Below are 23,538 nucleotides of genomic sequence, written 5' to 3'. Positions count from 1 at the left end.
CACTGGACCATTCAGGTATGACCTAAATATAATCCCTTATGATTATACAGTGGAAGTGAGAAATAGATTTAAGGGCCTAGATCTGATAGATAGAGTGCCTGATGAACTATGGAATGAGGTTTGTGACATTGTACAGGAGACAGGGATCAAGACCATCCCGATGGAAAAGAAATGCAAAAAAAACCAAAATAGCTGTCTGGGGAGTCCTCACAAATAGCTGTGAAAAGAAGAGAAGCGAAAAGCAAAGGAGAAAAAGAAAGATATAAGCATCTGAATGCAGAGTTCCAAAGAATAGCAAGAAGAGATAAGAAAGCCTTCTTCAGCGATCAATGCAAAGAAATAGAGGAAAACAACAGAATGGGAAAGACTAGAGATCTCTTCAAGAAAATTAGAGATACCGAGGGAACATTTCATGCAAACATGGGCTCAATAAAGGACAAAAATGGTATGGACCTAACAGTAGCAGAAGATATTAAAAAGAGGTGGCAAGAATACACAGAAGAACTGTACAAAAAAGATCTTCATGACCCAGATAATGACGATGGTGTGATCCCTCATCTAGAGCCAGACATTCTGGAATGTGAAGTCAAGTGGGCCTTAGAAAGCATCACTACGAACAAAGCTAGTAGAGGTGATGGAATTCCAGTTGAGCTGTTTCAAATCCTGAAAGATGATGCTGTGAAAGTGCTGCACTCAATATGCCAGCAAATTTGGAAAACTCAGCAGTGGCCACAGGACTGGAAAAGGTCAGTTTTCATTCCAATCCCAAAGAAAGGCAATGCCAAAGAATGTTCAAACTACCGCACAATTGCACTCATCTCACATGCTAGTAAAGTAACGCTCAAAATTCTCTAAGCCAGGCTTCAGCAATACGTAAACCATGAACTTCCTGATGTTCAAGCTGGTTTTAGAAAAGGCAGAGGAACCAGAGATCAAATTGCCAACATCCGCTGGATCATGGAAAAAGCAAGAGAGTTCCAGAAAAACATCTATTTCTGCTTTATTGACTATGCCAAAGCTTTTGACTGTGTGGATCACAATAAACTGTGGAAAATTCTGAGAGAGATGGGAATATTGGACCACTTGACCTGCCTCTTGAGAAATCTGCATGCAGGTCAGGAAGCAACAGTTAGAACTGGACATGGAACAACAGACTGGTTCCAAATAGGAAAAGGAGTACGTCAAGGCTGTATATTGTCACCCTGCTTATTTAACTTCTATGCAGAGTACATCATGAGAAACGTTGGGCTGGAAGAAACACAAGCTGAAATCAAGATTGCCAGGAGAAATATCAATCATCTCAGATATGCAGATGACACCGCCCTTATGGCAGAAAGTGAAGAGGAACTAAAAAGCCTCTTGTTGAAAGTGAAAGAGGAGAGTGAAAAAGTTGGCTTAATTCTCAACATTCAGAAAATGAAGATTATGGCATCCGGTCCCATCACTTCATGTGAAATAGATGGAGAAACAGTGGAAACAGTGTCAGACTTTATTTTGGGGGGCTCCAAAATCACTACAGATGGTGATTGCAGCCATGAAATTAAAAGACGCTTACTCCTTGGAAGAAAAGTTATGACCAACCTAGATAGCATATTCAAAGCGGAGACATTACTTTGCCAACTAAAGTCCATCTAGTCAAGGCTATGGTTTTTCCTGTGGTCATGTATGGATGTGACAGTTGGACTGTGAAGAAAGCTGAGTGCTGAAGAATTGATGCTTTTGAACTGTGGTGTTGGAGAAGACTCTTGAGAGTCCCTTGGACTGCAAGGGGATCCAACCAGTCCATTCTGAAGGAGATCAGCCCTGGGATTTCTTTGGAAGGAATGATGCTAAAGCTGAAACTCCAGTACTTTGGCCACCTCATGTGAAGAGTTGACTCATTGGAAAAGAGTCTGATGCTGGGAGGGATTGGGGGCAGGAAGGGAAGGGGACAACAGAAGATGACATGGCTGGATGGCATCACTGACTCCATGGACGTGAGTCTGAGTGAACTCCGGGAGTTGGTGATGGACAGGGAGGCCTGGCGTGCTGCGATTCATGGGTTTGCAAAGAGTCAGACACAACTGAGCGACTGAACTGAACTGAACTGAACTGAGAGGTATACTTCTCAGTGAGCACAAATGTGCACCAGGATTTTGAATTTAAAGAAATCTGTGGATTGAGCCAGAAAAATATAAGCTCAAAACCCACTGAAAGAGAGGCCCTGAGCTGCCATCATCTGGGGTTTGGGCCTTTCCATCTTTAGCTTTTATAACCAGAATAGGTCAATTTGTTAATAATTCATTAATAACATCATTTATTATATACTTTTATGATAACATAATAAATCATTATTTATTGGGAATTTTCTATGTGGCAGGCACCAGGCTAAGTCCTAAATATACATCACTCCTTTTTTTTAAAATTGAAGTGTAGTTGCCTTAAATATTTCAGATGTAAAGCAAACTGATTCAGTCGTTTTATATATAGATATACATAGATAAAATACATATGATGAGATGGTTGGATGGCATCACCAACTCGATGGACATGAGTTTGAACAAGCTCTGGGAATTGGTTATGGACAAGGAAGCCTGGCGTACTGTAGTCCATGAGGTCGCAAAGAGTCAGACACGACTAAACTGAATTTATACATATATATATATATATATGTATATATTTTTATATATATTCTTTTTTATATTTTTATAGGTCATTATGCAATATTGAGTATAGTTCTTTTTGCTATGTAGTAGGCCCTTGTTTATTTTATATATAGTAGTGTGCATATGTTAATCACCAATTCCCAATGTATCCACCCTCACCCCTACCCTTTTCCTTTGGTAACCATAAATTTGTTTTCTATGCCTTTGAGTCTATTTCTGTTTGTGTATAAAATCATTTGTATCATTTTTTCAGACTCCATGTATAAGTGATCACATATCATATTTGTTTTTCTCTGTCTGACTTACTTCCCTTAGTATGATAATCTCTTTGTACACGACTCTTTGATCCTCATCACTCAATGAGTGAGCTGTCATTTTCAGCAGGGAGACCAGGAAACTGAGACTCAGAGACAAAGTAATTTATACTAAGTCACACACGTACGGCAGAGCCTGGAATTCAACAGAGGCAGTTTGGCTCAATATCTGTAAAACATGAATTAGCGTTTTTTTCAGAAATTTTTCAAATACGTGATTTAAAAAGTATGCTTCATTTTAAAGTGTTATTTCTTATCACATCCAGAGACCCTTTTCCCCCCACTCCTACAATACCTCTTGGTTATCATGGGAACCAATGAACTGATTGGAGTCAGCTAACTAAAATTTGCTGTATAGAGGCTCTTTGCCCAAACACATCTCTTCCTGCTGGGGAAGGCTACCTGTAGTGCCAATATCTAAGAAGGTATCATTTCTCTGCATGGGCAAACTAATGGGAGCACTGAGCAATTATCTGGAAAATGCAATCGCGGCCAGCAGGCAATAAGAATAATTTAAACCAATAAACTCTTTTCCCTCAACCGCAAGGCTCAGTGTAGGGTTTTCTTCGCTTGTCTTTTTGTTTTGTTTTCCATTGGCTGAGCTTTCCAAATAATTGTTCCATCTGTCCACTTCACTTTGTCTGAGTAGTCGCAGCCCGAGGGGAGTTAGAAGTCAAACGTCAGACATGCAGGGAAAGCTAATGCATGGGAGGCTGTGGGAAGAGAAATCATTGTCTGTTCTCCTTCCCTGCAGCTGGGCCAGGGATCTGGAAGTAAATTATAAGCACCAGTTGCCCCAGGGAGGAAGCTAGATTTTGGGAAGGGGGGTGGGGGTACTATTTGGAAGACCCCATTGTCAGGAGTGTCAACTACCAGGAAGGAGCGCTCTTAGCAATGGGGTTAAGGAGGGAGATCATAGCTAAGCCAGAGATGAAAAGTGCAGAGACAGGAAATAACAACCAGAACCCTTGTAACAGCTATTTACTGTGCCCTTTACCTTGAGCTGGGGCCCTTGGCTGGACACTCTATGTAGAGTATAAACTAAACTGTATTATTTTGATCCTTCCAACAGCTCTGTTTCACAAATAAGCTGAGGCCCAGAGAGGTCAAGTAACTTGCACAAGAACACACAGCTAGTCAATAGCAGAGTCAGGATCTGAACTGAGTTTTAATTGAGAACCCTTGCTCTTACCCACTGCTCTTGGCTGCTGTAACCCAGAGGTGCTAACCAGAGATGGAAGTAGAGTTCTGTAGAGGATAAAAATAAGATTATAAAAGCCTAGGTACTCTTTATTTTGCATCAATATATTTTACATGCATTAGAAATAAAATGCCTAGATATTCTGTAATAACCAATATAGGAAAGGAATTCTGAAAAAAAAATATATGTACATGTACAACTGCATCACTATGTCATACACCTGAAACTAACATTGTAAATCAACTAGTCTCTAACAAAAAATTTTAAGATAAATTAAAAAAAAAAGAAAGAAAATGCTTAGAAATAAATACAGATTAGATTTTCAATTTACAAAGGCACAGAGAGGTTAAGTAACTCAACTGAGGCCACAAAGTCAATAAACAGGTTAGTGGAGGATTTAAATCAGAGTCTCTGAACCCAGTCAAAGACTATGCTTTTCAGTATATTAGACAGCCTCCCTTCTTTCTTATGATCAACTTCCAGGTAAAGCAAATGAGCTCTTTCTCTTATAAACAGAATATGCTATTTCTCAAGACATTGAGCAACAAATTAACATATGTTTGCAAAAATGCTATGTTAAAGAAGGTTAAAAAGATTTATAAAATTTAACACTTCTCCCAACATCTGACTTGCTAATGTCCACTGTAAATGTCTAAGACTGGGAAACGATAAGCAGAATATCTCTAATCTGTTTGAGGAACGATTTTTTTTCATTGTTCAAGATAAAGCTTGGACAATGGTTGACCAACGTATCCACCATAGATATGGCTTTGCTCCTGTGCTTGTGCCTCTGTCCAGCAGAATGGAGGCTTTTTATTTTTTTTTTATTTTTTTTATTTTTTTTTTGTGTCTTTTCAAGTATTGCAGAATTTATTTGCATTTTAAAACACCAGCACTCACACTCTTTGCTGCCTAATACCTGAATCTTATATTGGCTGAGCTGCCAATTGCAAATATGGTAAGGTCTCTCCAAATTTCTATCTTAAATGCTCTTATGTGACCCATCCCCTGTGGGGTGCAGTGAATCACAAAGAGATCATTCTATGCTGATAAAATATTAATAAAAAATAATGACTTTATTTCTTGATGTATCTTATGGAAGGATCCCTGAAAGGAAATGTCAGTGCAAAGAAATGCCTCTTAGTAGTGGAATTTTAAGCACAAAGATCTGCTTATGCCTTGAAGAATGGATTGTAGGGTCTTTCTGATACTAAAATGTAGGCTATGGCAATCTCTCTGAAGATAAAGGTAATATGAGGATAAGAGTTTCAGAGTGATGTTGGAGGTACAGATTGTATGAGTAGGATGTTCTGGTGGGTTGAGTAAGACCACAGAGGAATCCTAGAATAAAATTTCCAATTACCTTGGATGGAAAACTTAAAATTAGGCAGCCATATTGCCATTTATAATCAAGAAAATAGATCGTCAATATTTATTTTGTGAATACATATATATATATATATAAAATGTCTTTTTAACCAATTTTTATTCTTAGAGGATAATTGTTTTACAGTGTTGTGGTGGTCTCTGCCATACATCAACACAAGTAATAATCATATATATATATCCTTTCCTTCTTGAGCCTTCCATTCTCACCCCACTCTACCCATCGAGGTTGTCACACAGCACCAGGCTGGGCTACCTGTGTTATATATCAGCTTTCCGCTGGTTATCTATTTTACACAAGATAGTATATATACGTCAGTCTACTTTCTCAATTGTCCTACCCTTCCTTCCCCAACTGTGATGACCAGTCTATTCTCTACATCTGCATCTCCATTTCTTTTCTATAAATAGGTTCATCAGTACTATTTTTCTAGATTCCATATATATGCATTAATACACAGTATTTGTTTTTCTCTTTCTGACTTATTTCACTTTGTATAACAGGCAAGAGGTTCATCCATTTCACAACAACTGTTTCAAATTTGTTCCTTTTTATGGCTAAGTAATATTCTATTGTGGGCTTCCCTGTTGACTCAGTGGTAAAGAATCTGCCTTCCAATGCAGGAGATGTGGGTTCAATCCCTGGTTCAGGAAGATTGTCTGAAGGAGGAAATGGCAACCCACTCTAGTGTTCTTGCCAGGGAAATTCCACGGACAGAGGAGCCTGACGGGCTATAGTCCATGGGGTTGCAAAGAGTCATATACAACTTAGCAACTCAACAACAACAACAACAATATTCCATTGTATATATGTACCAGAACTTCTTTATCCTTTCTGCTGATGGACATCTAGGCTGCTTCCATGTCCTGGCTATTGTAAATAGTGCTGCAGTGAACATTGGGGTACATGTGTCTTTTTGAATTGTGGTTTTCTCAGGATATATGCCCAGTGGTGGGATTGCTGGTGATGGTGATTGTTCAGTTGCTAAATCATGTTCTACTCTTTGCTGGGTCATATGGTAGTTTTCTTTCTAGTTTGTTAAGGAATCTCCATACTGTTCTCTATAGTGGCTAAAACAAATTACATTCCTACCAGCAGCGCAATAGGGTTCCCTTTTCTCCACATCCCCTCCAGCAGTTATTCTTTGTAGTTTTTTTCATGATAGCCATTCTTTATTGAAAGATAGCTGACTTACAGTGTTGTTAGTTTTAGGCATATAGCAATGTGATTCAGTCATATGTATGTATATGTGGTGGTGGTTTAGTCACTAAGTCATGTCTGACTCTTGTGACTCCATGGACTGTAAACTGCCAGGCTCCTCCATCCATGGGAGTCTCCAATCAAGAATACTGGAGTGGGTTGCCATTTCCTTCTCCAGGGGATCTTCCCAACCCAGGGATCAAACACAGGTCTCCTGCATTGCAGGCAGATTCTTTACTGACTGAGCTACAAGGGAAGCCCTGTATATGTGTATGTATGTGTGTGTATAAAAATATGGGCTTCCCTGGTGGCTCAATGGTAAAGCAACCTCCTGCCAATACAGGAGAGGCAGGTTCAATCCCTGGGTTGGGGAGATACTCTGGAGAAAGAAATGGCAACCTACTCTAGCATTCTTGCCTGGAGAATTCTTGCATGGAAATTCCATGGACAGAGGAGCCTGGTGGGCTATATACACTCCATGGGGGTTGCAAAGAGGCAGACATGACTTAGCAACCAAATAGTCCCCTGTGCTATACAGTAGGACCTTGTTCTTTATCTGTTTCATATATACTATTTGGTATCTGTTAATCCTTAACTCATAATTTATCTCTTGCCCCCCTTTTCTCTTTGGTCACTATATGTTTGCTTTTGTATGTCTATGAATCTATTTCTGTTTTATAAATAAGTTCATTTGTATTCTTAGATTCCATATATAAGCAATAAATACATTTTCTTTGTCAGTTCAGTAGCTCAGTCATATCTGACCCTTTGCGACCCCATGGACTGCAGCATACAAGGCTTCCCCATCCATCACCAACTCCTGAAGCTTGCTCAAACTCATGTCCATAGAGTCAGCGATGCCATCCAACTCTGTTATCCTCTGTTGTCCCCTTCTCCTCCCACCTTCAATCTTTCCCAGCATCAGGGTCTTTTCTAATGAGTCAGTTCTTCATATCAGGTGGACAAAGTATTGGAGTTTCAGCTTCAGCATCAGCCCTTCCAATGAATATTCAGGGCTGATTTCTTTTAGGATGGACTGGTTGGATCTCCTTGGAGTCCAAGGGACTCTCAACAGTCTTCTCCTACACCACAGTTCAAAAGCATCAATTCTTTGGAGCTCAGCTTTTTTTATCGTCCAACTCTCACATCCATACTTGACTGCTGGAAAAGCCAAGCTTTGACTAGACAGAACTTTGTTGGCAAGGTAATGTCTCTTCTTTTTAATATGCTGTCTAGGCTGGTCATGGCTTTCCTTCCAAGGAGCAAGCGTCTTTTAATTTCATGGCTGCAGTCACCATCTGCACTGATTTCGAAGCCCCAAAATATAAAATCTCTCACTGTTTCCCCATCTATTTGCCATGAAATAATGGGACCAGATGCGATGATCTTAGTTTCCTGAATGTTGAGTTTTAAGCCAACTTTTTCACTCTCCTCTTTCACTTTCATCAAAAGGCTCTTTAGTTCCTCTTCTCTTTCTCCCATAAGTGTGGTGTCATCTGCATATCTGAGGTTATTGATATTTCTCCCAGCAATCTTGATTCCAGCTTGTGTTTCATCCAGCCTGGCATTTCGGATGATGTACTCTGCATATAAGTCAAATAAGCAAGGTGACAATATATAGCCCTGATGTACTCCTTTCCCAATTTGAAACCAGTCCATTTTTCCATGTCAGGTTCTAACTGTTGCTTCTTGACCTGCATACAGATTTCTTAGGAGGCAGGCAAATTTTGTAATTCTAAAATAACCTCAGCATTTAATCCCTTGAATTAAATTGGAGGTATGACCTGAATTAAAGGGAAAGAGAAGATGCCAACTCCAGCGGCCTCTGTGCAGGTCATTCCACTGATGTGGCTCTGCTCTCTGCCCTGGTCCTGGCAGGCTATGGAAGCAGATTTCAGTTGGCCTAGTTCCTTCCACAGGAGTCATTAGGACTAATTACTCCTTTGCATTGTTTTCATTCACTCATTCACCAGTAACTGAGTGCCAACTACAAGCCAGGAACTGTGGGAGGTGTACAATGGAGAGAGTTAGACCTAGTCACTGCTTTCAGGGGACTGCACTCCACGGAAGATGATGGATGTCAATCCACTTCATGTGCGTGTGCATGTTAAGTTGCTTCAGCTGTATCCGACTCTTTGTGACCCCATGGACTGTACCCCATCAGGCTCCTCTTTCCATGGCATTCTCCAGGCAAGAATACTAGAGTGGGTTGCCATTCCTTTCTCCAGGGAATCTTCCCTACCCAGCAACTGAACCCAGGTCTCCTGCCTGGTTGACAGACTCTTCACTGCCTGAGCTACCAGGGAAGCCTGGAGTGGGCAGCCATTCCCTTCTCCAGGGAATCTTCCTGACCCAGGGATTGAACCTACTTCACTTATGTCTCCTGTATTGGCAGGCAGGTTGTACCACTAGCATCACCTGGGAAGTCCAGTCCAATTCCCACATCGTAGTAAATAAGGTAGCTTTGGCACCGAGTAAGGAGACATAGTGAAGGAAGGTGATGGTATGTAAGGCCTACTTAATATGTAATGGGCATCTGAGGATAACATAGACACAGCACCTCCTAGCCAACTCCCCCCTATCTCAGCTCACGATGACTCCATTTTCCCAGTCATTTGGGCCAAGTTCATCTTGGCATCATCCTTCACATCTGTCTTTCTTGCATATCCAACATTCGACACTCCTCAATACCTGCACTGCTACCATTCCAGTCTATTTCTTGCTTGGTTATTCCATCAGCCTCCTAACAGAATTCTTCTTTTTTAAATTTGTTCTTACTCTTGTTTCTTTCTGTACCGCAGCCAGGTGCTCCAGTAACTTTTTGTTTAGGGTCTAAGGTAAAAGTCCTTGTAGTGTCCTAAGTGTTCAGCCCTAATGATCTGCCTGCTGCCACACCCTCTTTATCCCTGTTACCTTCTGCTCTCCTCCTTCCCCTTCGGCAGCCACACTAGTTTCCATAGTGTTCCCAGAACACAAAGCACTTACTAACTAGGGATTTTGCAAAGGCTGTCCTCTCTCCCTGGAATGACTTCTCCTTGCTATCTGGTTCACTTACTCATTTTGGTCTGTTCAAATGTCGCTTTGTTCAAGGGACCTATCTGACCTTCTTATGTAAACTAATGCCCCGTGTAGATTTTTATGCCCTTTAACCAGCTTCTTTGTGCTTCATAGAACTTGTTGTTGTTCAGTTGCTAAGTCACATTTGACTCTTTGTAACCCCACGGACTGCAGCATGCCAGGCCTCCCTGTCCTTCACTATCTCCTGGAGTTTGCCCAAATTCTTGTCCATTGAACTGGTGATGCCATCCACACATCTCATTCTCTGCTGCCTTCTTCTCCTTTTGCCTTCAATCTTTCCCAGCATCAAGGTCTTTTCCAATGAGTTGGTTATTCGCATCAGGTGGCCAAAGTACTGAAGCTTCAGCTTCAGCATCAGTCCTTCCAATGAGTATTCAGGGTTGAGTCCCTTTAGGATTGACTGCTTTTTTTTTTTTTTATTGTCTGTCTTCCCATCTCTTTCCATCTCTATAAGTTTCATGAGAACAGCAGCCTTATTCTCCATATCCCCACAACCCTAGACATAGATGACCTTCAATAAATATTTGCTGAACAGTTTATTGGATGAATAAATGATGTAATGAGAAACGTAACCCACTAGCCATAAAGCTTGGGGAAGTGGCCCAATTCCAGTAACATTCAGCTCACTTCGTCTCTCCTGCCTTTTTGTGTCCTTCCTACTGTTTATTAATCAGACATCATTTTTTCGCAAACAGCTGCAAGAGGTTGACTAGCTCACACCCTTCAGAGCTGCATTTCCCTCAGTAGTTCCTCTCCCTAATGATGATAGTCCTGAGTATAGTCCAGTGGGGTTAGTTCAGCAGGTGAGCCACGTGTGTCTAGTCATCTGGGGACTCTAAGTGCCTGATTATTTCAGGAGACCCTCCGTCTCACATCCTGGGCTCCAGCCAATGAGTTCTTCCCATGTGACAGAACTGTGTGACCTAAAAGAAGCATGAGAGGGAGAAAATTTAGATCATCCAAAAGCAAACCACAGCATTTCCTCTTTTATGCCCTTCTTGACTATCACCTTTTGTACTTAGCATGCATGTAGAGTTTTAAGAAAGGTCTGAATTTACCAATTGACCATTACTAATGGCTGCTCCATTTACCAAAAGTACCTTGAGGTTCCTCTTTGAGGTTCCTTTTAACCAGCAAGCTTCCCTCATACCTGTAGGCAAGAATTTAGGTCACAGAAATTCCATCTGCCTTTTATAAAAGAGACACTTGATGGAGATGTGATGAGCAGGGAGGCCTGACTTCTGAATCCAGGTTTGTCTTGCTTAGCCACATGCTCTTGGGCAAACTCCTTCACCTCTCTGTGCTTTAATGTCTTTGCTTTTTTAATTTATGGGGCTGTTGTGAGGACTCTTTGAGTCCTGCTTGTCTTGGTACCCCGCATACAACAAAACCTCCACATATAATAGTTGCAGAGAGCGTCTAATTTGTAAGAGGTTTTCAGTATCTTATTCATGTATTTCTGCATGCATGTTCTATTATGCTAGGTTGATGGCTGTTGTTATATACATCAGTAACGGTTTGTAGCTTCAGTTTACAAGAAGCCCATGTTGACGTGCTTACCTACTATGAGTGGCTGTCAGGGGCTCCTCCGTGATCCTGGAACAGATTTTATTATATATTTTTAAAATATTTCATGGTTGTGGTGGTGGTTTAGTCACTAAGTCGTGTCCGGCTCTTGTGACCCCATGGACTGCAGCCTGTCAGGCTCCCCTGTCCATGGGATTCTCCAGACAAGAATACTGGAGTGGGTTGCCATTTCCTTCTCCAGGGGATCTTCCTGACTCAGGAATCGAACCCGGGTCTCCTGCATGGCAGGCAGATTCTTTACTGACTGAGCTATGAGTCTTATAATAGGATAAGAGAATTCAGAATTTGAGTCCTGTGGAAACTCAGAAAATTAAACATTCATGTTGATGTATGGCAAAACCAATACAGTATTGTAAAGTAAATTAAAGTAAAATTAAAATAAACATTTAGATAATTTTTTTTATATGATAGACAGTAAAACCTCGTGGAGGAGGCATTAATGAACTTGACTTAGGGCAGTGTTCTCAGTCATGCCTCTCCAAATGGCCTGGAACACATTTTGAATGACCATCCCTTGCAGTATTTTTCATGCCTGCAGATTCTGAGATTTGTTTTCTGTTTCTGTTTGCTGTCAGTGAATTATTTTAGCTTCTAAATGTGCAGATCCTAATTGCTTATACTTTTTTTTTTTCTTTTACATAGCAAAAAAAGCCTGTGGATAAAGGGAGTGAAGGACAAGGGTACCAAATCCGGCTGTACCTGCTTAGCTGGCTGGATTTCCTTCCTTCCTATTTTGATGCGGCATTGTTTGATTTCCCTGTTTGCAAATGTGCTCATTGCTTCCCATCTTGCCAACCTCTTGATCATTTTCTTCCTTCAGGAGGAAAAAAAACCCAGCTACCACCAAAACTTCATTTGCCATACAGTTTAATTGAATTTATGGCAGCTGTCACAAAATAAAACAAAAACCTCACAAATACGAATAGGGCAACTACTAGGATTAGGTAACCTCTGAAGTTTTAAAAGAATTCTTCAAGGCATTTATTTGCAAATTGGACTCCATTTGCATATTTCATAAGCACAATGCAAATGTATTATTTATCGGGTGGTCTAGGCATGCCTGTTCAAATGAATGGTAGCAAATTCAACCTTCATTTAAAAAATCCTTGTTATAAATTTATTCCTCCAACTTGCAGGACAAAAGGGCTTTTCAACCCTGACTTTCCTATTTTTTTTTTTTTTTTTTTTCAAAATACTCCAGACTCCACACTAAGAATGACCTTTCTCGGGATTATGGGCCTGTGGATTTGAAAGAATGGCCTCCAGTATATAAAATTACAAGGTAATTTACAATGTCAAAATTGCCCATTCGCATTGAGTTGCATCTATCACAATACCCATCCCAAAAATGATCTTGCAAGGCTTTAGGCAGAAGTACAACCTCCTCACACTTAAGCAACTTCGGTTGTGAATGACTCAGGAGTTGGGTGTTTCATGCATTAATAACTTATCTAACCTTCATGGGAAGGCCTGAGAAGAAACTGATTTTGAGCTGGTGCTGGTTCCTGCTGGTCTCAGACCCCATGGGCCAGAGAAAACCACACTTCTCAGTTCCAGGCAAACTAATGAGTGAATAATCTGCACAGGAGAAAATAAGATTCAATAAGCAGGTCGTTGTTTGGCTTTTTGCCACTTGTGCTTAATAAAGTCACCATCCATTTTAAGTGAAGCAAGTAGGAGAGCTATTTTTTTAAAAAATATGATTGCTGTCTTTGGCGAAAAGTAATTACAGGCAGAAAATGCTGAACATAGAGGAGTATTTGCTAAAGCATCTATCAGGGCTTCATTTTTTGCACGTTTCCCTGCACCCGCTGCCCCCCACCGCCCCGGATGCTGAAGGCATTTTCATCCTTGTAGAGATGCACAATGTTCTCTGTAGGAAAAGACTGAGACACTGGTTTAGCGGCAAAGAGCTAGCCCTATATCCTGACTCCTTTCTGCTTGCCTGTCATATCATGTATCTGAGCACTGGTTTTTATCCTGTGGCAACAGCTTCCACCCTAGGATTAAAGAGCTTCTTCTCCTGCTAGTCTAAATAAATTAAACACTTATTTCCTGACCTTTTAATAAGTGCCAAGAGATGTTTTAAGTTCTAAAGGTGAAAGGATAAATAAGACATAGGTCCTGCCCTTAAATAATTTAGAGTCTATAAACAGATGTAAATAAAGAATTATAATGTAATACTATTTGTACTTTGATACTTGACATTTTGGCTAAAGGTTGAATGCAGAGAGCCAGAAGATGGGTAAAATGTATTGTTCTGAAATGATATACCTCTTAAAATCTAAAAATGGCTGGTTTTTCTTGTGGAAGAATTAAAAATGATTGTATAATTATGCAAAGATAATATCCTCTTTCTCCATTTGTGTATGGGGGACTAGATTCAGCTGTAACTGAATAAAGAGTGGCTTCAACATATTAAGTTGGACATTTTTTCTGCCTTGAAAAGCCAGAGGTAGGCCATTGCTATGTTGGTTCGGTGGCTTAAATATATCAGGGTCAAGGTCTCTGTGGTTCTTTTTCTTTGGAATACCGGGAGACTGTGATAGCTCCTGTCACCACATATTATTTCAGAAAGCACAAAGGGGAACAATGGGATATGGAGGAAAAGTGGCATCTGTATCACAAGACAAAAGATGCTTCCAGATACTCCTAGGAGGAGCAGATATGAGTCACATGACCATTCCTAGCTGCAAGAGAGTCTATGATTCCAAGATTTTTGTTTAAACAAGACAGTGGGTAGTAATGAACAAAATCAAGAATCTGTTAGTAAGATATAAAGAAAGGATGGATAATGCATTAGGCAGCCAGGAGTTTCTGACTGCCCAAAAGTACAAAGTAAAAGGACAATATGGAAGACAGAATAACCATCTGAGGACATAGAGTCTGCTGCAGGAGCTGGGGTTTGATATGGAAACAATAACCTTATTAGAAACCAGAACTATATCATAAAATTGTTTTGATTATGTATAAAATTTCAAAGTTAATTTCACATGAGCAAAGATTCTGATCATCTATGTGATATGACAAAAAAAGTATTCATTGTGTCTAGAAATGGTCTTCTATGGTGACTTATATTTCTACTCTCAGGAATTTTGTAAGAACTTTTCAAAGAATCTCTTATAGTGCTATTAGTTATAGATAATAAAATAGTAACTCAAGGTTTAGAATAATTGGTTTCTCTGGTTAACCCTACCTTTTGCAGAAAACATGGTCTGAGGGAGTGTTATGGATAAACACACTGAGGCCACAGGGATGATGGGATGCCATGTTGGGAAGCTAGGAACTTCTTAAGGCAAATGAATGTTTTCATTGGATGGAAACATAAACAGGCAAAACAATCTGAAGATACTTGAGGGCAAAGAGTTATGGAACATAAACATAGCTTAGTAGATTTCTACCTTCCTTTCTTCCAGGCCAGATGACCTAGCTGGTGAAAGCTACCACACATTTAAGGAAGATATAGTACCAACTACATACAAACTCTTCCAGAAAATTGAAGAGAGGTGAGCAATTCCCAACTTATTCTGTGAGGTTAGCAGTCTTTGATCCCAATTTCTCTCATGTATAATTGCAAAAACTATAAACAAAATTTTAGTGATTAAAATCTAACAATATACAGAGATATAGTGCATCATGACCAAATGTAAGCTTACTTTAACATTAAAAATTGGTGCAATTCACCACATAATAAAATATTAAAAGAAAAATATCACCACAATAGATGAAGAAAAAATATTTCACAAAATCTAACATCCCTGATAAAATCTCTCAGCAAAGTAGAAATAGAATGGAACTTCCTTAAACTGGTAAAAAGGTAAATCAATCTGTGAAAAATCTACAATTAATATTATAGTTAATGGTGAAAAACTTAAAGGATTCTCTTTTCAGTTTAGAAATAAGACAAGCATACCTAATTTCACTGCTTCTGTTAAAATTTTTATAGGAGGTTTTAGCCAATGGAGCAAGGCAAGAAAAATAAGACATATACATAGCAAATAAGCACCAGAAAAGATACGTATTTAGGAAAGTGCACATTTAATACACAATAAGCTACTAGATTCCCAGTAGAATGGCTAAAATATCTGCCTGTACAGTGGCTGGTGTGGATGTGGGTTAACTGAAATTCTCAGATCTGTTGGTGATAACAATCACTTCAGAAAAAAATCAGTTTAGATTGGCATTTCTTATTATTAAAAACAATTGCACATACCATAATACTCAACTATTCCATTCCTAGGTATTTACCCAAGAGAAATAAAAGCATATGCAAATACCTATACATGAATGTTTCTAACAGCTTTACTTGTAATAACAAAAAGCTGGAAACAGCTCAGATTCAGGTAATGGGTCAGCAAACTGTGCTCTATCCATATAATGCAATGCTAGTCAGCAATACAAAGGTATGAACTCTTAACACAAAGATGTGGATTAATCTTAATTTCCTGAGTGAAGGAAATCAAAAGGAGAAAAGTATATATAATAGACTTTCATTTATATAAAATTATAGAGGATACAAGTGAATGAATAGTAGCAGTGAACTGATCAGAGGTGCCTGAGATGGGAGGTTGAGGAACGTAGGGGGTGGTGAGCAAGAGCTGGAAAGAATGATTATAAAGGAGCAGGAGGAATATCCTGAGGGTGTTGGCTGTATGTATTATATTGATTTGAGTGATGTTTGGAAGTGGTTCAGTTCAGTTGCTCAGTCATGTCTGACTCTTTGCGACCCCATGAATCGCAGCACGCCAGGCCTCCCTGTCCATCACCAACTCCCGGAGTTCACTCAGACTCATGTCTATCAAGTTGGTGATGCCATCCAGCCATCTCATCCTCTGTCTTCCCCTTCTCCTCCTGCCCCCAATCCCTCCCAGCATCAGAATCTTTTCAAATGAGTTAACTCTTCGCACGAGGTGGCCAAAGTATTGGAGTTTCAGCTTCAGCATCAGTCCTTCCAATGAACACCCGGGACTGATCTCCTTTAGGATGGACTGGTTGGATCTCCTTGCAGTCCAAGGGACTCTCAAGAGTCTTCTCCAATACCACAGTTCAAAAGCATCAATTCTTCGGCACTCAGCTTTCTTTATAGTCCAACTCTCACATCCATACATGACCACTGGAAAAACCATAGCTTTGACTAGACGGACCTTTGTTGGCAAAGTAATGTCTCTGCTTTTTAATATGCTATCTAGGTTGAAAGTGGTAGCGTATCTCAATACATGTCAAACCTTATCAAATTTTATACTCTACATATGTCCAGTTGAATAAATGTCGTTTACCTCCAAAAGCTTTTTTAAAGAATATAAAGGACTACAATAACCATCTGTTAAGACCTTATGATAAATAATAGAAAATCATTACAAAATAATCATTGTGTATAGGGAAAACTTTCAGAAAAATAATGCTTTGATATATGCTACTTTTTAATCCTATTCTCAAGTGACATGCTAGGATGCGTTGGGGGAAGAATAGCTGTCTTCTCATTTTCTCAATATCTAACACACAAAAATTTACATCCATCTTTTTAAAGTTCTTAGGCACCTCCATTTTCTTTGATTAGTAAACTGGAGTGAGATTACCAGTCAGGCACATTGCTGTGTTATTACTTCTTTGAGAGTATAAAAACTTTTTCTTTCGTTCAGCAAATAAATTCTTAGGATGTAGAAACAAAAGAAAAATAAAAATGAGCGGCTCCACTGTCACACCCACAGCCCCAGATTTTGTCCCCTTGTCCCTTCCTCACTCATACATCCAGTCATCTTGAGTTCTTCTGGATTCTTCTCTCTTAATAATCAGTCAATATAGCCACTATCTCTCACCCTCTTGTCCTTCCTCCCATCAGATGGTTTGAAAGTCAGTTTAGCCAATTAACAATTTGTTTGTTGATTAACCTCTTGCAGTGAATAGTTGATGTTCAGTCTCTCAGTCATGTCCGACTCTCTGAGACCCCACGGACTGCAGCAAACCAGACTTCCCTATCTTCACCATCTCCCAGAGCTTGTTCAAACTCATGTCCATTGAGTTGGTGATGCCATCCAACCATCTTGTTCTTGGCTTTCCCCTTCTCCTCCTGCCTTCATCTTTCCCGGCATCAGGGTCTTTTCCAATGAGTTGGCTCTTTGCATCAGGTGGCCAAAGTATTGGAGCCTCAGCCTCAGCATCAGTCCCACCGGTGAATATTCAGGATTGATTTCCTTTAGGATTGACTGGTTTGATCTCCTTGAAGTCCAAGGGACTCTCAAGAGTCTTTTCTAACACCACAGTTCAAAAGCGTCAATTCTGCGGCACTCAGCGCTCTTTATGGTCCAACTCTCAGATCCATACATGACAACTTGAAAAACTATAGCTTTGACTATACAGACCTTTATCAGCAAAGTAATATCTCTGCTTTAAAATATGCTGTCTAGGTTTGCCATAGGTTTTCTTACCAAGGAGCAAGCATCTTTTAATTTCACGGCTGCAGTCACCATCCAGAGTGATTTTGGAGCCCAAGAAAATAAAGTCTCTCACTATTTCCATTGTTTCCCCATCTGTTTGCCATGATGTGATGGGACCAGATGCCATGGTCTTCATTTTTTGAATGTTAAGTTTTAAGCCAGCTTTATCACTCTTGTCTTTCACTTTCATCAAGAGGCTCTTTAGTTTCTTTGCTTTCTGCTGTAGGGTAGTGCCATCTGAATATCTGAGGTTATTGATATTTTTTCTGGCAATCTTGATTCCATCTTGTTCTTCATCCAGCCTGGCACTTCACTCGATGTATTCTGCATAAAAGTTAAATAAACAGGGTGACAATATACAGCTTTGGTGTACTCCTTTCCCAGTTTTGAACCAGTTCGTTGTTTCATGTCTGGTTCTAACTGTTGCTTCTTGACGTGCATACAGGTTTCTCAGGAGGCAGGTAAGATGGTTTGGTATTTCCATCTCTTTAAGAATTTTCCACATTTTGTCGTGATCCACATCAGTTCAGTTCAGTCACTCAGTCATTTCTGGCTCTTTGTGACCCCCGTGGACTGCACCAGGTCAGGCTTCCCTGTCCATCACCAACTCTCAGAGCTTGCTCAAACTCATGTCCATCAAGTTGGTGATGCCATCCAACAATCTCATCCTCTGTCATCCCCTTCTCCTCCTACCTTCAATCTTTCCCAGCATCAGGGTCTTTTCTACAGAGTCAGTTCTTCCCATCAGGTGGCAAAAGCACTGGAGCTTCAACTTCAGCATCAGTCCTTTAAAAGTTCTTTGTTTATGTACTGATGAAGCATGGCTTGGAGAATTTTGAGCATTACTTTGCTAGCATGTGAGATGAGTGCAGTTATTTATTTATTTTAAATTTTTATTTTTACTTTATTTTGCTTTACAACACTGTATTGGTTTTGCCATATATTGACATGAATCAGCCACGGGTGTACATGAGTTCCCTATCCTGAACCCTCCTCCCACCTCCCACCCCATATCATCTCTCTGGATCATCCCCATGCATCAGCCCCAAGCATCCTGTATCCTGTATTGAACATAGACTGGCGATTCGTTTCTTACCTGATAGAATACATGTTTCAATGCCATTCTCCCAAATCATCCCACCCTCTCCCTCTCCCTCAGAGTCCAAAAGTCCACTCTACACCTCTGTGTCTCTTTTGCTGTCTCGCATAGAGGGTTATCATTACCATCTTTCTAAATTCCACATATATGTGTTAGTATACTGTATTGGTGTTTTTCTTTCTGGCTTCCTTCACTCTGTATAATCGGCTCCAGTTTCATCCACCTCATTAGAACTGATTCAAATGTATTCTTTTTAATGGCTGAGTAATACTCCATTGTGTATATGTACCACAGCTTTCTTATCCATTCATCTGCTAATGGACATCTAGGTTGTTTCCATGTTCTGGCTATTATAAACAGTGCTGTGATGAACATTGGGGTACATGTGTCTCTTTCAATTCTGGTTTCCTCGGTGTGTATGCCCATACATACCAAGTGCAGTTATTTAGTAGTTTGAACATTCTTTGGCATTGCCCTTCTTTGGGATTGGAATGAAAACTGACCTTTTCCAGTCCTGTGGCCACTGCTGAGTTTTCCAAATTTGCTGGCATATTGAGTGCAGCACCTTCACAGCATTATCTTTTAGGATTTGAAATAGCTCAGCTGGAATTCCATCACCTCCACTAGTTTTGTTTGTAGTAATGCTTCCTAAGGCCCACTTGACTTCACACTCCCCAGATGTCTGGCTCTAGGTGAGTGATCACACCATCATAGTTATCTGTATCATTAAGATCTTTTTTATACAGTTCTTCTGTGTCTTCTTGCCACCTCTTCTTAATATCTTCTGTTTCTGTTAGGTCTCTACTGTCCTTTATCGAGCCCGTCTTTTCATGAAATGCTCCCTTGGTATCTCTAATTTTCTTGAAGAGATCTCTAGTCTTTCTCAATCTATTTTCTTCCTATATTTCTCTGCATTGTTCACTTAGGAAGGCTTTCTCATCTCTCCTTGCTATTCTTTGGTACTCTGCATTCAGATGGGTATATCTTTCCTTTTCTCTTTTGCTTTTACTTCTTTTCTCAGCTATTTGTAAGGCCTCCTCAGACAACCATTTTGCCTTTTTGAATTTCTTTTTCTTGAGGATGATTTTGATCACTGCTTTCTGTACAGTGTTACAAACCTCCATCCATAATTCTTCAGACACTGTGTCAGATCTAACCCCCAGAATCTATTTGTCACTTCCACTGTATAATCCTAAGGGATTTGATTTAGGTCATACCTCAATGACCTAGTGATTTTCTCTACTTTCTTAAATTTAAGTCTGAATTTGGCATAAGGAGTTCATGATCTGAGCCACAGTCAGCTCCCGGTCTTGTTTTTGCTGACGCTATAGAGCCTCTCCAGCTTCAGCTTCAGAGAATGTAATCAATCTGATTTCAGTATTGACCATCAGGAGGTGTCCATGTGTAGAGTCTTCTCTTGTGTTGTTGGAAGAGGGTGTTTGCTATGACCAGTGTGTTCTCTTGGCAAAACTCTGTTAGTCTTTGCCCTGCTTCATTCTGTACTCCAAGGTCAAATTTGCCTGTTACTCCAGCTATCTCTTGACTTCCTTCTTTTGCATTCCAGTCCCCTATGATAAAAAGGACATCTTCTTTTGGTGTTAGTTCTAGAAGGTCTTGTAAGTCTTCATAGAACTGTTCAACTTCTGCTTCTTTGGCATTAGTGATTGGGGCATAGACTTGGATTACTGTGATATTGAATGGTTTGCCTTGGAAACAAGCAGAGATCATTCTGTCATTTTTGAGGTTGCACCCAAGTACTGTATTTCAGACTCTTGTTGACTATGAGGGTTACTCCATTTCTTCTAATGGATTTTTGCCCATGACAGTAGATGTAATGCTTATTTGAATTAAATTCACCATTGGTGGTGTTATGGCTCAGATGGTAAAGCGTCTGTCTACAATGCGAGAGACACGGGTTCGAGCTTTGGGTTGGGAAGATCCCCTGGAGAAGGAAATGGCAATCCACTCCAGTACTATTGCCTGGAAAATCCCGTGGACAGAGGAGCCTGGTAGGCTACAGTCTATGTGGTCCCAAAGAGTCGGACATGACTGAGCAACTTCACTTTCACTTTCACCCATTCTGGTCCATTTTAGTTCAGTGATTCCTAAAATGTCGATGTTCACTCTTGCCATCTCCTATTTGACCACTTCCAATTTACCCTGATTCATGGATCTAACATTCCAGGTTCCTATGCAGTATTGTTCTTTACAGCATCTGACTTTACTTTCACCACCAGACACATCCACAACTGGGTGTTGTTTCCACTTTGGCTCAGCCTCTTCCTTCCTTCTGGAGCTATTTCTCTGCTCTTCTCTAGTAGCATATTGGGCACCTATTGACCTGGGGAGTTCATCTTTCAGTGGCATATCTTTTTGCCTTTGCAGTGAATTAAACCCAACAGAATCAATCCAATAATGATTTCAGTGTAATATCAGTTTAATGGTTACTTCAATTCGATGCAAAGGAAAAGTTTGACTTAAAAAATCTAATGTATTGAGACTTCCTTTGTGGTCCTGTGGCTGAGAATCTGCACTCCCAATGCACGGGGCCTTGTTTGATCCCTGTTCCTGGAATTAAGGGCTTCCCAGGTGGTGTAGTGGTAAAGAATCCTCCTGCTAATGCAGGAGACTTGGGTTTGGTCCCTGAGTCAGGAAGAGCCCCTGGAGGAGGAAACAACAATCCATTCCAGTATTCTTGCCTGAAAAAACCCTATAGACGGAGGAGCCTGGAGGGCTGCAGTCCATGGGGTTGCAAAGAGTCAGTCATGACTGAGCATGCACACATGCATGCAGGGAATTAGATCCCACATGCTGCAATTATGACTCAGTACAGCCAAATAAATATAAATAAGTAAAATTTTTTAATTAAAAAATAAAAATATGATAATATTTGTTACCGTTGCTGTTTTTGTTCATATGTTCCCGCTCTTCCTGAGCTCACTGATAAGCTGGGTATGTAGAAATGACCTATTTTTCCTAAACACAGTGGCAATTGCTAAAATGGAGCAATGTGTAAGATGTTAAGGTAGCAAGTTTTAAATAAAAATAAAAGCCTGTCTTCTATTAGTCTAAGTCTAGAGACCTCTTTTTAAAATTATATTATAAATATAATAGCATAGTATAAATATAAAACTATGGTATAATATACTTTTTAAAAATTTAAAATAGAGATGATTTACAATGTTATGTTAATTCCTGCTGTACAGCAAATGACTCAGTAATACACAAATATACATTCCTTTTTATTTTTAACTCTCTCTGATGTGGCAGTCTCTCCTCTTGGAGATCCAGCATCCTAGATAGAAAAGTTTTTATATTAAGTTGTGGCTGTTGTGTTAGCAAGACATACATTCACAGTGAGAGCCTTTTTTAAGTCATCATGGCCTCCTCATGACAACACAGAATCGCACAATTGTAGGCTCTCTCTATGTAGTTGAATATACATCTACAGCTGTCTCATAGCCAACTGCAAAATAGATTCTTCTCAAAGAAAATTTTTCTGGGCAAGAATCAAGTCCTTCTCTTGCCTCTGTCTCTGTCTCTTTCTACAGAAAGAAGCATGCTGCTGATGCCAAGCCCCTGAAAATAACTCTTTACAGCAGTCTCCCAATCAACAAGGAGCTTTATTGGCTGCATGTCACACCCTCTGTTCATTGTATTCCCGCAGCCAAGTTGGCACAGAAGAGGCAGCACAAAGGCTGACCCCCAACTCCAAAAGGGCCCCGCCGGGGCAGCGCAAGAAGAGAGCCAGTGCTGGGCATAGGAGCACTGGCATCTAGCTCCAACTCTGCTGTGAACTCACTGTGTGTCCCCTCTGGGCCCCAGGGTCCTCTGATTTTAATGAGGCAATTGGACCACATGCTCTCCAAGGGCTGATCAAATTCAGAAATCAGCTGAACATGAACCTAGAAAGAAGACAGGTGCATGCCATCTGTGGGCTCTCCTCCTGGCCTTCCAGTAAGTGACACTCAGACCTTCCTGAGCCATATTTGTGAGAAGAGAGGAATAAGCATCTTCTGGGATGTGTAGCTATGTGATCTGGTAGAGAATGGCTTATTGACCACATTACCATAGCAACTGGAGTGCCATTTGGTAGCAAGGTTCAGGAAAAGGCTCAAGGTGGACAGTTTAAGAGAAACACATTTTACTTTCTGACCTATGTCAACTTCTTTCTCCCAGCCCATCCACTTTAGAAATTAATATACTTCCCTAAAGAACCTAACAGAAGCAGAAGATATTAAGAAGAGGTGGCAAGAATACACAGAAGAACTGTACAAAAAAGATCTTCATGACCCAGATAATCATGATGATGTGATCACTAATCTAGACCCAGACATCTTGGAATGTGAAGTCAAGTGGGCCTTAGAAAGCATCACTACAAACAAAGCTAGTGGAGGTGATGGACTTCCAATTGAGCTGTTTCAAATCCTGAAAGATGATGCTGTGAAAGTGCTGCACTCAATATGCCAGCAAATTTGGAAAACTCAGCAGTGGCCACAGGACTGGAAAAGGTCAGTTTTCATTCCAATCCCAAAGAAAGGCAATGCCAAAGAATGCTCAAACTACCACACAATTGCACTCATCTCACATGCT

The sequence above is a fragment of the Capricornis sumatraensis genome, chromosome 9 (genome assembly GCF_032405125.1).
Source record: "Capricornis sumatraensis isolate serow.1 chromosome 9, serow.2, whole genome shotgun sequence".
Classification (NCBI taxonomy): domain Eukaryota; kingdom Metazoa; phylum Chordata; class Mammalia; order Artiodactyla; family Bovidae; genus Capricornis; species Capricornis sumatraensis.
This window is presented reverse-complemented; position numbering follows the sequence as displayed.